We start from the raw sequence: 14,425 nt of genomic DNA on the forward strand, positions 1-14,425 counted from the left end.
CTCAATTTCAAGTTATATAAAGAAAAAGTTTAAATTCAGGATTTTAACCAATCGGAGACGACACGGGTTTCCAGAATCTGATAGAGCGGAGGCCATGGTTAGTCTGAAGGTTTCCAGAATCTGATAGAGCGGAGGCCGTGGTTAGTCTGAAGGTTTCCAGAATCTGAAATACGGACGCTCTATGTTCACACCCTAACACTAGATACGTGCTCGAGCCTGTAAGGTACACGTGCACATTCCGGGCGCAATTCATTACTGTGGCCTTTTTATGGCACTCTTTCATGATGGCCAAATAACAATCGATTTTTGCACTCAAATATAAGAACCCCTCTTTTTTTTCTACAGTCACTTAAAACCTTATACAAGAATGACGTCACTCTCCGCTACCATACGAAGGTTTTAACAACTGGCTGTTGCGAAGATATATTTCGGAAAGAGAGAAAATTCAACTGCCTCTGCGGGGAATCGAAATTCGTATGGTAGCGGACAGTGACGTCATCCTTGTATAAGTCGCCATCTGGTGGCAGCGTCAGCAGTTGTGAGCTTGGCCTGAGTCTGGTCCGGCCGTCCATGTACGGTCCCTTTCAGTGTACACGAGCTCCAAGGAAAGATTGAGAGATTCTGTGCCTCTGTAGTCTAGTGGTCTAGGGCGTTCACCCGGAAAGTGAAAGGACGTGGGTTCGATTCCCCACAGAGGCAGTTGAATTTTCTCTCTTTCCGAAATATATCTTCGCAACAGCCAGTTGTTAAAACCTTCGTACGATATCCGTCATGGCCCTCACAACCTGGAGCAGGGCCCTAGGATGGGACCTTTGGCAGGCCCCCCCAGACCAGACTTGTCACGGGCCCCTTTATAGTGAATTTATGGCTTGAAAAAACAAAAAATGATGAGAATCGTCCCGAGCCCTGTCAGCCCCCCCCCCTCTTGTGTGGGGGGGGGGGGGCATGATATCCGCATAACCCTTTAGGAGCGGGAAATTTCTGAAAACATGAATGTTAAGTGTTTCACCTGCGCTACATTCCAGCTCAGGCTTAAAGGCATAAGGGGGGTTTTACTGTATCTCCTGACAGCTCTGCCCTATCTCCAGGCTTTTCAGCGGCACCTTTAGATACATTAGCACTGATCGGAAATCACATTCTTATTTGCTACTTTCTGTATATAGTGGATCCCGCTGAAAACGTTTATAAACAAAAAAAGAAAAACACCTTGGGGGGAAAAAAAAATCAAGCGGGAAAACGCTTAAAAAACGGGAAATCTGTTTGAACATTATTAAAAGGTAGGATCACTAAAATAAGTCGTACTAAGCGGGAAAAACGTTATGAACGGGAATATACTGTAATTTTATCTTCCTATAAATGATAATAAGAATAACTTCTTTGTATTGCGTATTTTGAATATTTTTCAGTGTGTGTCGTCATCTGTTGTTCGGATTTCGCAACAAAAAGTCTATGTAGTTTTTTTTTTTTTGCACTTGTTTAATTTTTTCCACTGAAGTTCATTGTTTCTGTTATAAAATCTTAAATTTAGAAAATTCAATTCTAGACTTTAATTATTGAAATTATCAAACGGAAATTTTTTTTATAGTTCATAAAACCACTTGGAAGGAATTCATGTGGGTCAGGGGCGTAACCAGAAATTTCGTTCGGGGGGGGGGGACGACGACGAAAGTGATAGAACAATAGATTCAGCCATCTTTTTCCCTTTTTCTGCCATTTTCCCACATTTTGAAGGGGGACCAGACCCCCAAGTCCCCCCCCCCCTCGCTACGCCCTTGATGTGGGTAATTATGGACGATCACACACGAACAGTGATTTTTATCCGTCCTGTTGGCAGTTTTCCCCTGCATGCATAAATTTAGTTACCTTCATTTGTGTAGAAGAGTGGCGAAAATTATTTCTGCAACAAGGGCAGCATTTCTTTGGGTCTTGCCCTAGGTTAATTCCAGCACTGCCCATGTCTTCTTTGACCACCTGCTTATACCTATTTTTTGAGACACAGCGGCGGGCCGTGAGATCTTGTTAGGAAGATCAGGCTCCTCCTACGTTAAGGATGTAGAAAAGTTTCTATCCTTGTTGTATAGTGAAAGGACAATTTTCCAAGCTTCTCTAAAAGAAAAAATAATGAAATAAGGTTAATATTTTCATTAATGTTGTTGATGATGCTTTTTCTCTCGTTATCGTGAGAAAACTTGAATTGGTCATTGCCCTCGTGGAAGACGATTTGATCGCTTTCTGCTGCGATATCCGCCGCCGAAACCGATGTTGTATAAGTGATACTTGATGCGACGTTATGCGTGTTGTTACATGCGAGTAAAAGAAAAGACATTCATAATTCTATTTTTAGTAATCTTTTCCCTTTAATTTTAAAGACTTTTTATTTCAGTATCATGAAGGCAGGGGATCGTTTCCATGATTCGACATGTTTGTCATAACGAAGAGGGAGAAAGAAAACATCTAGTAGTTGTGGTCAGGACCGTCTGGTTCTCAAAGTTAGCGTCGCGGCGTGCTGGTGATACTGACGTGTTCCTGTTCGCGGTGCTTTGAAGTGGTTTTATTTTATAGATGCAGACTATCAACTGACTATTCTGGGAAGCCGCTTAAGAACTATGACCAGGGCAAGGGAGCCGTTGGTCACAAAAGTTGGAGAAACACATCCCTAGAGTAAGATTAACTGTGATATGTCAGGGAGGTCATCTCAATCTTGATTTCCCCCCACTTCGATACCTCTAAATTTTCTGCCATGTTGATTTTCTCCCCGTTTATTCCCCATCTGATTCCGGCTGCCCCCAGAGTCCCGATGTCGTATTTAGGAAGGTAGTCGGCATTTACAAATTCATACATACACCGGGAACGATGAAAAATACCTACATGATAGACAGCCCACTATGACATAACATTGATGAAAACACTATATGGGCAGGGCTGTCTTCAGAGCATCGTGGGCCAAGTCATTTTTCTGAGGCCTTACCTAGGAAATCGAGAAATTCAACTACTTCTCATTTTACTGAGACTCCCGGGGCCACGCCCTAGTGGAGCCCATGCGTTAAGACGGCGCTGTATATAGGGCTCTACAATTTTAATGTAATTTTTGTGGGTGGGAGTGGTTTGTTGTGAGATGCAACAAACTGGGGAGCCTGGGGTATGGAATACCCCACATGCCCCTCCATCGCCCTTTGATCTGCCAGTGGGCCCTCTTGTTTCACCAAGGACCCCCCACCCCCGAAGACAGGACACCAGGCCAGAATTTTTACGGGCACCTCCACGCGAAATTAGTTGTGTAGAAAAAGAAGGGATTCATTCTGGAGACTCCCGGAATAAATCTCAGAGCACTGTCAGCCAACTGTCGGGATTTTGACCCGAACCGGGGATCCACGATTGTCCTTCATGACAATCCAATGGTCTGCTGTGCACCGTACGTCGCCAAATGCGCAGGATAAATGATCACCTTTTTTTTCACGATGAGCTAAAAATGGTAAATTTTCTTGATTTGTGACAAATTCTAGTCATGAAATTTTTCTCATAAATCTACGCATTTAGCTTATTATGGCCAGGAATCCTTTGCGAAATCACGCAGTCCACGCTATGGTTCCGAGAAAAACCCCTTCCCCATGTTGGTTTGTGCAAGGTTGGGTGTGTGTGTATATGGGTTAAGAAAGTGGGGGGAGGGGGGGGGTTCGTCGATGTACACAAAGCCACCCTTGTTGTGATGCATCAGTGGGAGGAGCCGAGCCCTACAATTCTTTTTCCCTTCTCTGTGGAAGTGCCCGTTTTTTTTCCAAAGTCCACGTGAACCCATTAGTTCTCTTTTCCTAACTCGAATCTGATTGAACTAGACTGCTTGACGCCAGTGTTGAGGAATTCCACAGTCTGTGAGCCGGGCTCTTTTTTTGTTGGCCGTTTATCTATGCTTGGCGGGAATTTACAACAAGAAGTCTCTTTCCAAATTCCAGATCATTATATTTCGGTGTGATTGCGCTGCAGTTTCAGATCGTTTGCAAGAATATTCTGCCTCTGTTGTTTCGATTGTTGTTGTAGCTTGTTTAAGAAAAAATGTATGGATCCATTCTGTGCATCTTCAATCTGATTCTCGAGATGTGGGCCCCACAAGGAATACTCCTGCTGCAGGGCCGCAACTAGATATTTTGTGACTAGGACAAGTCGGCATCCCTTGTAATGTAGAAGAAGCAGTTGTAGGGGGAATTCGGCTCCCCCCTTCTGGTTTAGCGCCCGGGGCACCAGACCCGCCTGCTCCCCCCTAGTTCCGGCAGGGCCCTGGAGACAGCTGTCTTAACGCATGGGCCTACATGGGCACAGCCAGGGAACATATAGAATTCTAGATCGGGGAAGGGGAATGCGATCACCGAGGATATGTGTAGTGAAATGAGAGGGTGATGCCTACCTCCACCCTCCCGCCTATGGTAATAACACATTTTTTTTTTTAAGAACGGGGTTGTCGCCCACTTACCCCCTGCTCCCTTTCTTAATATAATTATCGTGTCTGTAATTCTATCTTTTGTTCAACATTTTGTTTTAGAGCGACACGCGGTGGCAGAATGATGAAGCAACATTTTGCGATGTGCTGAATGATTCGCCGTTTTATGCGAATCCTTTCAAAACTGATGATTTCGTCATCCTTGTCCTGACTGCCATGCCTTACGTCGAAGACGATTCGCGTCATGAAAAGTTCCAATTTAAATGCTTTATACAGAGCGTTCTGTTAACGGACCGACAGACTCAGAGGGTTGTTAGTAGACATCAAGAGGAACAAAAATTGCAATGGGGCATGGCGTCGCAAACGAAGTTGAGACGGTGAAAATAGCGAAAAACGCATGCAGGTTTTGACGTCACGCTGGAACACAAAAAATGCGATAATAACTACAATTTGATTAGTTATTACAAGAGTTGTTGGATGTGGCGGCCGCTGACGTCATTGCGCAGTCTACAACGACGTAAAAACGATTCCCGGATGCGCTCGAAGATACCAGGTATGCTTTTGATGTCTGTCGCAGCGACGACAATCCGCGCTATGAGATCCTCCGGTGTGTCCACAACAAGGGCGTAGCGAGGCGGGGAGACTTGTTGGGGGTCTGGTCCCCCCGCCCCCCCCGAAATGTGAGAAAGTGACCGAAAAAGGGAAAAAGATGGCCAAATCCATTGTTCTGTCACTTTGGTCCCCCCCCCCCCCGAACGAAATTTCTGGCTACGCCCCTGGTCCACAAGCGTCGCATTAAATGGTGGTAACGTCAGATATGGTTAGCGAACCCACGAATGCATTCAGCGATCAACTGACATCCACCTTTCTTCTCCTATTTACTCAGTGTCTGCATGCGTTTTCCGCGATTTTCACCCTCTCCGCGTGGTTTGCGACACCATTTTCCATTGCCATTTTTGTTCCTCTTGATGCTTACTAACAACCCTCTCTGAGTTTGCCGGTCCCTGTATACATGACTCTAATTACCTTGGCCAGAAATTGCTGGCAAACCGTTGATCATAGATGCATACTTCCAATTAAGAAAAAGTATCCAAATAACGTGTGGACCTCGAATATGCTATTCATGTTGCAAAGCTTTGTATAGTTGACGGGTTTCTAACTGGTGTTCCGTGACAGCTTTTTTTGGGTTCCGCATGATGAGTTTTTTGAGTTCCGTCACGGAACTCTTAAAAATAACGGATTCTGGAGAGAGCTTGCGAAGAAGGAAACTTTCTTGTTACTGATATTCACAGAGCTGTTCTTTGTTATGAATATTAACGAGGTCATTGGCGTACACAAAGGGGTGGCGGGCTTTGGGGTTTAACCCCCCCCCCCCCTCGAGCCAAGTGCATAGTGTTTATTTTGCAGGAAAAAAAAGTAAACCCCCCCCCCCCCCCCAGAAGAAAAAGGAAAACTTCAACCCCCCTCGAGAAAATTCTGCGTATGCCTATAAACGAGGTAGTGCCGTTTGATATAAAATCTCAGACTACTTAGAAGACTAAGCTAGAGAGTGTGTGTGCAAGCATCTTAGTGACCAGCCGCAAAGCAGAATGTGCGAAAATCTGCGACGTACGTCGCAGAACAATTACCGGTACTGCAGAACAGTTTGGTCGAATTTTAAGAAAAAGTGCAAAAAAACACAGTTACATGTATGGGGATTTTTACCGCACAACATTTTCAGTCAGCCGAGGACTCATCGCAGAACAGTGCTAAACATTCTGCTTTGGGGGTGACCAGAACAGCGTGCAAGTACTTGAGTGACGAAAACCGTGACCTATAGGGTGTGAAAGCATGTGAACGACCACAAAAGAGTGACTTAGACGGGGGCATATTTAGGCCCTTGGTTCTTTTCTTCATATTCTCCGATTTTCGAATTCAATATCTCGGTGAATGTTGCACTTGGGAGATGTGCAATTTTCTTTGGCCTCAACTTTTCAATTGGGTTTTTTTAGGGCAGTGTGTCCGTATTAAAATTTAATTTTTTTTTATTGCAATGACTATATGCAACCCCTTGCAATATGAATTAAATGTATGATGTGCACACGTTATTTGGATACCTTTTTCTAATTGGAAGTATGCCTCTAAGGCCGGGATTACACTATAAAAGTTTGATAAAAGTCCTTTTATAAAACGTGAAAAATGCTAACAACAAGATCAGTGGTTGCATTTTCTAGAGTGTAACCAATAATCTTATTGGTGGCATTTTTCAAATTTTATAAAAGTACTGTTATCAAACTTTCGTAGTGTGATCCCGGGCTTAGATCAGCGGTTCGTCAGTAATTTGCGGCGAGAGGACCTAGCTATGCTGCATTATATTTGCATGTATATTTATATTTTGCAAGAACTCAAAAGAATTATCGATATTTTTTTTTTCCGCGTTCCCGCAATTTCAGAATTTTTTCCCCCCATGTTGGTTGTTCTTTCTTTCCGAGAATTTTTAATTTTTTTTTTTTTTTCACTTCCGTAGCTGCCGCCATTGCGTCAAAGATGACGTACATGGTGCTGTATGAAATTGTTATTATTATTATCATCATCTTTTTTTTTTAAGTCTTCGTGTCAACATTCTTTGATTATAAACGTGAATAAATTGCTTTTTTTCCCCCCTTCGAGATAAATTCAGCGTGACATGATTTTTGGATAATGAATTATGCGTTGTTATACATGTGTTTGGTAGGGGAAAAAAATTTTCCCCTTCCCCCATGATTTATGGCTTGAACGTGAGGTATCTAGATGAGAGAAAAAATATTAAATTAATCAAGATTTTTTTTTTACTGAATATTTTGCACACCGTGTAGGGGAAAAAATTTTTGTCTTGCCGTTAATATTGGATGACTGATGGAACCTAGATCTTTACTACGGGAGACTACGTGATAACACGTATTAAAATTCATTATTCACTGTAAAAAAATTGTTTTTCATGTGCGGGATGCAAATTTCATTCACCAATAATGGAATCTTGAGAAATCAAAGAGGTTTTTGGAAAAATATGTATATATTTTTTTTTACCCGAATCTATTGTATATGCCATATTATTCCGTAAATTATACGCAAGAAAATAAGGTAGTTGATCCTGTCAATAGAACTTCGCTGATCCGTACCCTGTTCAACCGAACACCCACTATATACGAGCAGCTCAAAACAGGAAATCTGGAGGAAAACACTCTCACTATGATTTGCGATAGTGTTTCCGTAAGTGGATAGTACCGTCCCCTGGGGGCTATGAAATAATCCGGGAGCGGTAGAGAAGTAATGAGTTTAGTACAGGATCCTATGGATCAGTTTGAGTCGGGGGCGATGAAGAAAAAAATTGCGAAGAGTGCGACAGAAAGTTTGGGAACTGTGATTTCGGCTAACTTGACAACTTAATTGCCGACACACTGTGCAAATCATTTTCCACTGGGCTACCTGTACAAGCCTATTACATTTTATGGTACTTACAAAGAAAATCTCGCTGGGTCCACCATGAAAAAAGGCCCTACCTGTGCTCGTTTCCGCTCACTCGAAAGTTGTACACTGGAATGAACCCACGTACAGTATTCAATTATATGATGGTCATATTAGACTGAATTATCGTGTCTGCAACTCTAGCTGTTGTCCAACACCTTATTAATTGCGAAATGTAAAAATTAGTTTACCGAGTATGTTAAAAAGCTCCAAATTCATAGCGTTACGTTATAAATGAAAACCTCTTACATAGTTTTTTTTCTTCTCGAAAATCGCCTTTTGACAGTTTTAGATTGAGAACATCATATCTCACCTATTACAGCTTTTCGGGGGAGGGGGAGGAAATCGGCAACGATCTTCTCTATGGAGGGGAAAAATGAACTTTTTTCTGTGTGTGCAATGGTACGTCCCGTCCGTTTTCCGCTCTTCCTGTATAGTTTGTAAGTTTTGATGTACGAGGTTTTCGTTATAAGGCAGTGGTTTCCAAACTTTTCTAGGCCGTGCTCCTCTAAAGCATCTCTTAAATCCTGAAGGCCCCTTTTGTCATGAGATCCCTCCCCTCCCCATGGTGAAACTTCATAGGTAACATAACAATTTTTTTTTTTAAATTAAGAAACGTTATATTTTTGCTTTGGCCTTTTTAAATTTTAAAACCAGGGATCTTTGCCCCCCCCCCCCATCCCTTATTTCTGTCTACTTTTAGTTATGCCGGGATTACACTATAAAATTTTGATAGAAGATCTTTATCCAAGTTGAACTCCCGCTTTGAAGAACTTTTCCAAAACATTTCATAGTGTAATCCTGGCCTAAGTCAAAAGCAGTGAATCTTAATCAGGGGTCCTTCGGGGGGGGGGGGGGCTCCTTGAGCATTTAACTCATTGTTTTTACATTGCCGTATACAGAATATTATGAATATTATTCTTTTAAATGTGTTCTCGAGGCGTTCATTTTTCTTTATTTTATTGGCACAGGGATTCATATGGTAGACTTAATCTTTAATCTGACACAAATTTCCCATAGAACACAAAACAGTAAGAACCCTTGCTCAAACCCCTTACACTTAAAGAGAAAAATAAAAGAAGTAATCAAGAAGCTATAAAAATTAAAAATTTGAACTGATATAAAAAATGGAGTTCGGAAGTTTCTAGGCTTCATAAAAGAGACCTCAAATTGCCCCCGTGTAAAAACTCTAATTAACCCCTAGTCAAGTTGGGAATCACCGTTATAAGGTGACATAGGCGATGCTTAACATTGCCAATATCAGATTTAGGGGGTTTAAAGAAATTTCCGATTCCATTGACGGATGTCCGAATTTGGACGTTACACGGTGGCAGAATGATGAAGCAATTTTGCGATATTTCTGAATGATTTGCCGTTTTATGCGAATCCTTCAAAAACTGATGAATTCGTCATCCTTGTACTGACTGCCATTGTAAAAGGAACCCGGATTTTTTGAATACCTGGGACCCAGGTAAATTTAGAGTACAGCGGCATCTCTGGTATTCATAGAAAATATTCGTTTCACCATTGTTGCCAGTAGCTGGTATCAAGTGTAACGGTGTCCGTACACACCATTAGTGTGGAAGCCTTCCTGTATCCAACTGATTGAATTCTCCATCGTGAACCGTGTGGTCACAGGGCCGGCCTGGGGAGGGCACTGAATCTGAGGTGAAAAAAAAATTGCAAAATTATTTGTCTGCTCCTCTAAAGGGCTGCTGTTTTTTTTAAACTTTAGGAGGCCAGTAATGGCTCCCGCACGGCTTGATATTCCATCTCAAGCCGGCCCTGCAGGTTCAAGTGAAAGAAATGCTGGATTAAGCTGCCTGAACATGAGTGGTTGCGGCCACCACAAAATTCCGATAGGATATTATGAACCAGGGATCTCGTCAACCTTTTTTCGTGTCGCGAGCACTGTTTATGATCGGATATGAAGCACTCACCGACATAGACCAGCATAACGCGAATGCAAATTGAATCGTATGGTTTTGATTGGTTGTGATCGAGAACTCGTGGGCACGAAATCGGGCACCAAGCATCCAGCACTTCATCACCACCATGCTCACGAACACTAGGCTACGATGTCTGGAAATAAACCGTCCACAAACCCAGCTCGTAATTCTACCGTCAACTATAATCGAACTACTTACTATTAATACATGGTCCCACGTGTGGAGGCTGGTGGTCCCCCTCACACACAACACTAAAATTACCACAAAGCACGAACCTGCCTCCAGTTTAGAAAATAGATGACAGAACTTCAAATTGCATAACACGCACGCCTCAGACTTTTTTTATACTTTGAAGCCACGTGGAAATACTTCCTGGCATGCACCTATGCCAGGAATTGCTTCCGATTCGTAACTTTTGGCTGTACTCGGCTGTAAATATGCTACTGTTGATCATGTTGGAAGACGCATCATTATGAAATCGAAAAATTTTGTGTTATTCTCAGACCCCGATTTAGCAATCACATGCAGAAAATTTTAGGTGTCAATATGGATTTTACGGTCGCCGCGCATGGGATTTGTCAAGTCCTAGTGTAGGCTACTCCGATTCATATATGCATAAAGCGTTGGATGATTTTTGTTGCGATTTAATTAATACAGACCACGCCGCTTAATGTGATCACAATGCGACTCTGGTTTTCTAATGACAATAACCGAACGATAAGTATATCCGAAAAAAGTCCCGTTGGGAAGTACGGTAACCATATATCCCATTTGTTCGAACGAGACGTATGATAGGTAAATGGGTATTGGTCAAACGGGACAACTGTTTTTTTTTTCGTCATAATTTCTTCGAAAATGTTCAATCCTTCAACTTTTCTGTTCTAAAACGGCACTTTCGAGTTAAAAATAGAACTGTAATGTATATCACGAATTAGGATATTTTTTTTCAATAAGCGACGTAGACTATTTTATAAAGACCTTAGTCTTGCTCTAAGCAACTGTAGGCTCACTCATGATATCTTGGGCTCGGAAACCCGGTTTCTAGAGTGTCTTTAGCTGGAGATGAAGAGGTTCGTACACCGACACAAAGCAACCTCGATTTCGACAAGCAATTAGAAAAAAGCCGAAATGTTGTTTATTCGAAATAATTGACGTGACGTCATGTTTATCCTCGATGTGGGGAAGAGATTAATGCATAATTCACGACACGTAACAAGGAGACAACGGCTATTACATGATCAGTGACAATCGAGGAGCGTTGGCGTTGTCCCTGTCACTAGAACTGGAATTAAAAAAACGGTTTTTTTGTTTTTCCTACGCTTTAGTAGCGAATCTCGAACACGCCATGAAGTACGTAATAATAATAATAATCCGTAGAAGGTCGATCTATGAAATATTTTTGCTGTTGCCACCACTCGGTGAGAAGTCGTTCGTCAGGTTATGTGCGTGTTGTGTTTGTATATAACTCGAATATTGTGTGCGTGCGGTGGTAAATGCCTTAAGTGTGACCTTGTTTTATTAATTCCACATCTCTGCTTATTTTTCTGTCGTTTTTACGGCTGAAGGTAATGACCATTGGGATACGTTCGAGTACTGTGATGAGAATATTTTACTGGACATGTTTAAATGTGCTGCCCATTCGGGATAGGCCAGGTGTGGATCCATGATGATGATGATGATGATGTGGGAGGGACGAGTTGTGCAAGTTTTTTTTTATCGTCCCGTTTTTTACGGGACAGAAAATTTTCCCATACTTTTGGGAGGGGCGGTCGTTCCCATCGCACCCCCCTTCCGAGATCTAAGCTACGGCAGACATCACCTGCGAATTGATGGAGGCAGGTGATGTCCCCCCCCCCCCCCAACTGAGCCTATTCAAGCATGATTGGTGTTCCATTTAATAAATTCGATCATTATGCTGATTTCAATTTGAGATGATTGGGTGCTCATATATAGGACGTATCATAGACGATAACTTGAAGATCCTGTAATTATAATCGGAAAAAGTTTCCACTCTAATAACAGATTCTTTTGCGCAATTCCGCCCTTCACTGTCCTCAGAGGGGTGGTTGACAGGGCTTCTAAAGCTTAAGAATCAACATCATCATGTGCTTTTTGATTTCTGCAATTTTAGTTTTCTTAAAAATCAATACAAGGAATGAATGCCTTCCCGAACTTGTCGGTTTTCGGAGGTTCACCATTGACTTTATTTTACATCGCTTTTTTAAAAATTCTCGAAACTGTTCGGCAGTAGCATTAATAGTTTCTGGCTCTGTGTGTGTGTATTCTGCTTTGGGATCTAATACCTATGATGACCTTTTTTACAAAGCATTACGGCTTTTAATTGCTTTTTAATTCTGCGAAAATGTCAGATGTACCTTTCCTTTGGGGAGTACAAAAATGGGGTGGGGGCAGGCCCGTAGCCAGAAATTTCGTTCGGTGGGAGACAAAGTGGTCGAACAATAGATTTGGTCATCTTTTTCCCTTTTTCAATCATTTTCTCACATTTCGGGGGGGGGGGGGCAGACCCTGAAGTCAGCACTCCCCCCCCCCCTCTCGCTACGGCCGTGGGTACGGAACCTTATAATCTCCATCCTAAGTTTCCACCGGCTCAATTAACAAGCGTGTCGATATGTGTATATTTTTCCAAACCAGAAAAATGTTATTGAACCGATTTTTTTTTTAACGTTATTAAGAGAACCAATATTATGCCCTAATATTATTTGATACGCGATACGTCGAATGTGTCTAGAATTAGCTTTCTTTCTGTTTACATATCAAACGCAACTATTTTTGTGATGGAAAAACCCCAGAACCCCCCCTTCCCCCACTCTTCTCTCTCTCTCTTGATCCATTGCCCTTGAGCAGGGTGAATGATTGATAAGAAGCCAAATTCATGGGAAGAAAGAAAAACGTAACGTAGCGCATTGAGAGACCATCTAATATCCTTGATATGCATATCGCCAGGAAGAGAGCGATTTATGGCCAGGCTTAATAGAGAGTATGCATTGAGAATAACATTTGCGCCTTTTATTTTAATTCTTTTTCGGACTAGACTGCTGAATGTATAATTAGCTCGTCTTAATTGAATGTTCTCAGTGTGTGATGCATGCATAGATTTAATAGCGCCCTTTTTTGCTTGCATACGGTTTCTTTTGATGAGAAGTCGAGAAAAAAAAAGACAGTTGCGTAGGAAGTCGGTGTTTGTGTATGCGTGGAACTCGGTGTGTTGCGTCACTGCGATGCCTACTCATGTTTCTGATTAATTACGCTCTGGGATGGCGTACTTTGTGGAAAAGATACGACTTTTCTAACTTTCCTCGACATTCTTTTCGGGATGGATGAGACGAACAAGTGTGTTTTTATTAGCGGGTCGTTATTAATGAGATCTTGAAAAGCTTCTATGGAAGGTCATATGTCTCTAGCTCTAGTCCGCTATGTTCAACTTAGGCCTCGCAGTGAATGCTGGTTAAACTCTCAATTCCTTCCAAGATGTTGCAGTACGCAAGATTGACACCAAACCAACATCGTGATTTTTTTTTTAGGTCCTAGCTAAGGACCAAAAAAGAGATTTTACTTAAAAAATCCGCATTGCCTTACGTTTACATGAGCGACTGTGTGGAGATGGTACTCCCGAGGGATACTTTGAAGACAAAATTTATTGCCACATTGCGTTATGGTTTTTTTTAAAGATACATCCGGTCTCAAACTTATAGAAACGATAATTTCTGAAGTTCGAATGATTATCTCTCTCATGTTCTTTTTAGTTAGTATATCACTTGCGTAATCATTATAAATAATGGAAGTTTGAGTTGATTGGTGCATTATTGCAGCTATGTATGCTTTTTTTAGTAACACACTTATTTGTTTAAAAAAAACCCCTATACCGTGTTAATCGGTATAATAATGTGGAAAAAAAATTTATGTAAATTTCTTTATAAGTCAGAATATGGAGGAAATTTTTCTTTTTTCAAATTTTATTCTTTTCGATTAAATCAACAGTAAAGGTTTGTTCAATGCTTTTTCTAAATTTCTACGTTTGCTATTGTCTATTTCACAGTAGAAATTAATTTCATCAATATTGAAGGATTTGGTAACAAAAAATATATGAGTGATAACACAGCAAATGGTGTTGTTTACCAAAATTGAGTAGATGGCGCTACCATCCTGCGAAATTTTTTACCAACGATAATTATCTATTCCGATAGATAGTCCGATAACAATCGTTATGACAGGAAAAACCTCAAACATTGTGCACGAGATGTTTTCGGGACAAAATTTTATGAAATGTGGTACTGTGCAATCTCCAACCTCCTTTGATGGGCACCTTTTTTGAAACACTTGAAATTTGATTTTATCGCCTTTCACTAATTATTAACAGATCCGTCTCGTTAGCGGACAACATTTCGCTCCGTTATCGATGGATTCCGCTGTAAAAGTAATGTTTTTTTTACCCACAGCACTTGAAGATGCCGGTGAAAAGTCCACAGATCAGGCACGGGTGCCGATCAATATTAAAATTGCCGAAGTACAGAACAGAACAGACCGATTTCGACCAGACTCT

General features: G+C 41.5%; 1 protein-coding gene and 1 non-coding gene across 4 annotated transcripts in view; both read left to right on the top strand.

The window, feature by feature from the left end:
* Positions 1-14,425, top strand: part of LOC149081513 (transcription factor 12-like) — a 75,483-nt gene that overhangs the window by 24,804 nt on the left and 36,254 nt on the right. The gene's annotated exons all lie outside the window — the stretch shown is intronic.
* On the top strand, positions 626-699 carry TRNAS-GGA (transfer RNA serine (anticodon GGA)). Its single transcript has one exon. It is a non-coding gene; the product is annotated as a tRNA-Ser (tRNA).

Source organism: Pholcus phalangioides, unplaced genomic scaffold (assembly GCF_987345545.1).
Source record: "Pholcus phalangioides strain wild (caught in Gottingen) unplaced genomic scaffold, Ppha-v1.0 ptg000010l_1, whole genome shotgun sequence".
In the NCBI taxonomy this organism is placed as follows: Eukaryota; Metazoa; Arthropoda; class Arachnida; order Araneae; family Pholcidae; genus Pholcus; species Pholcus phalangioides.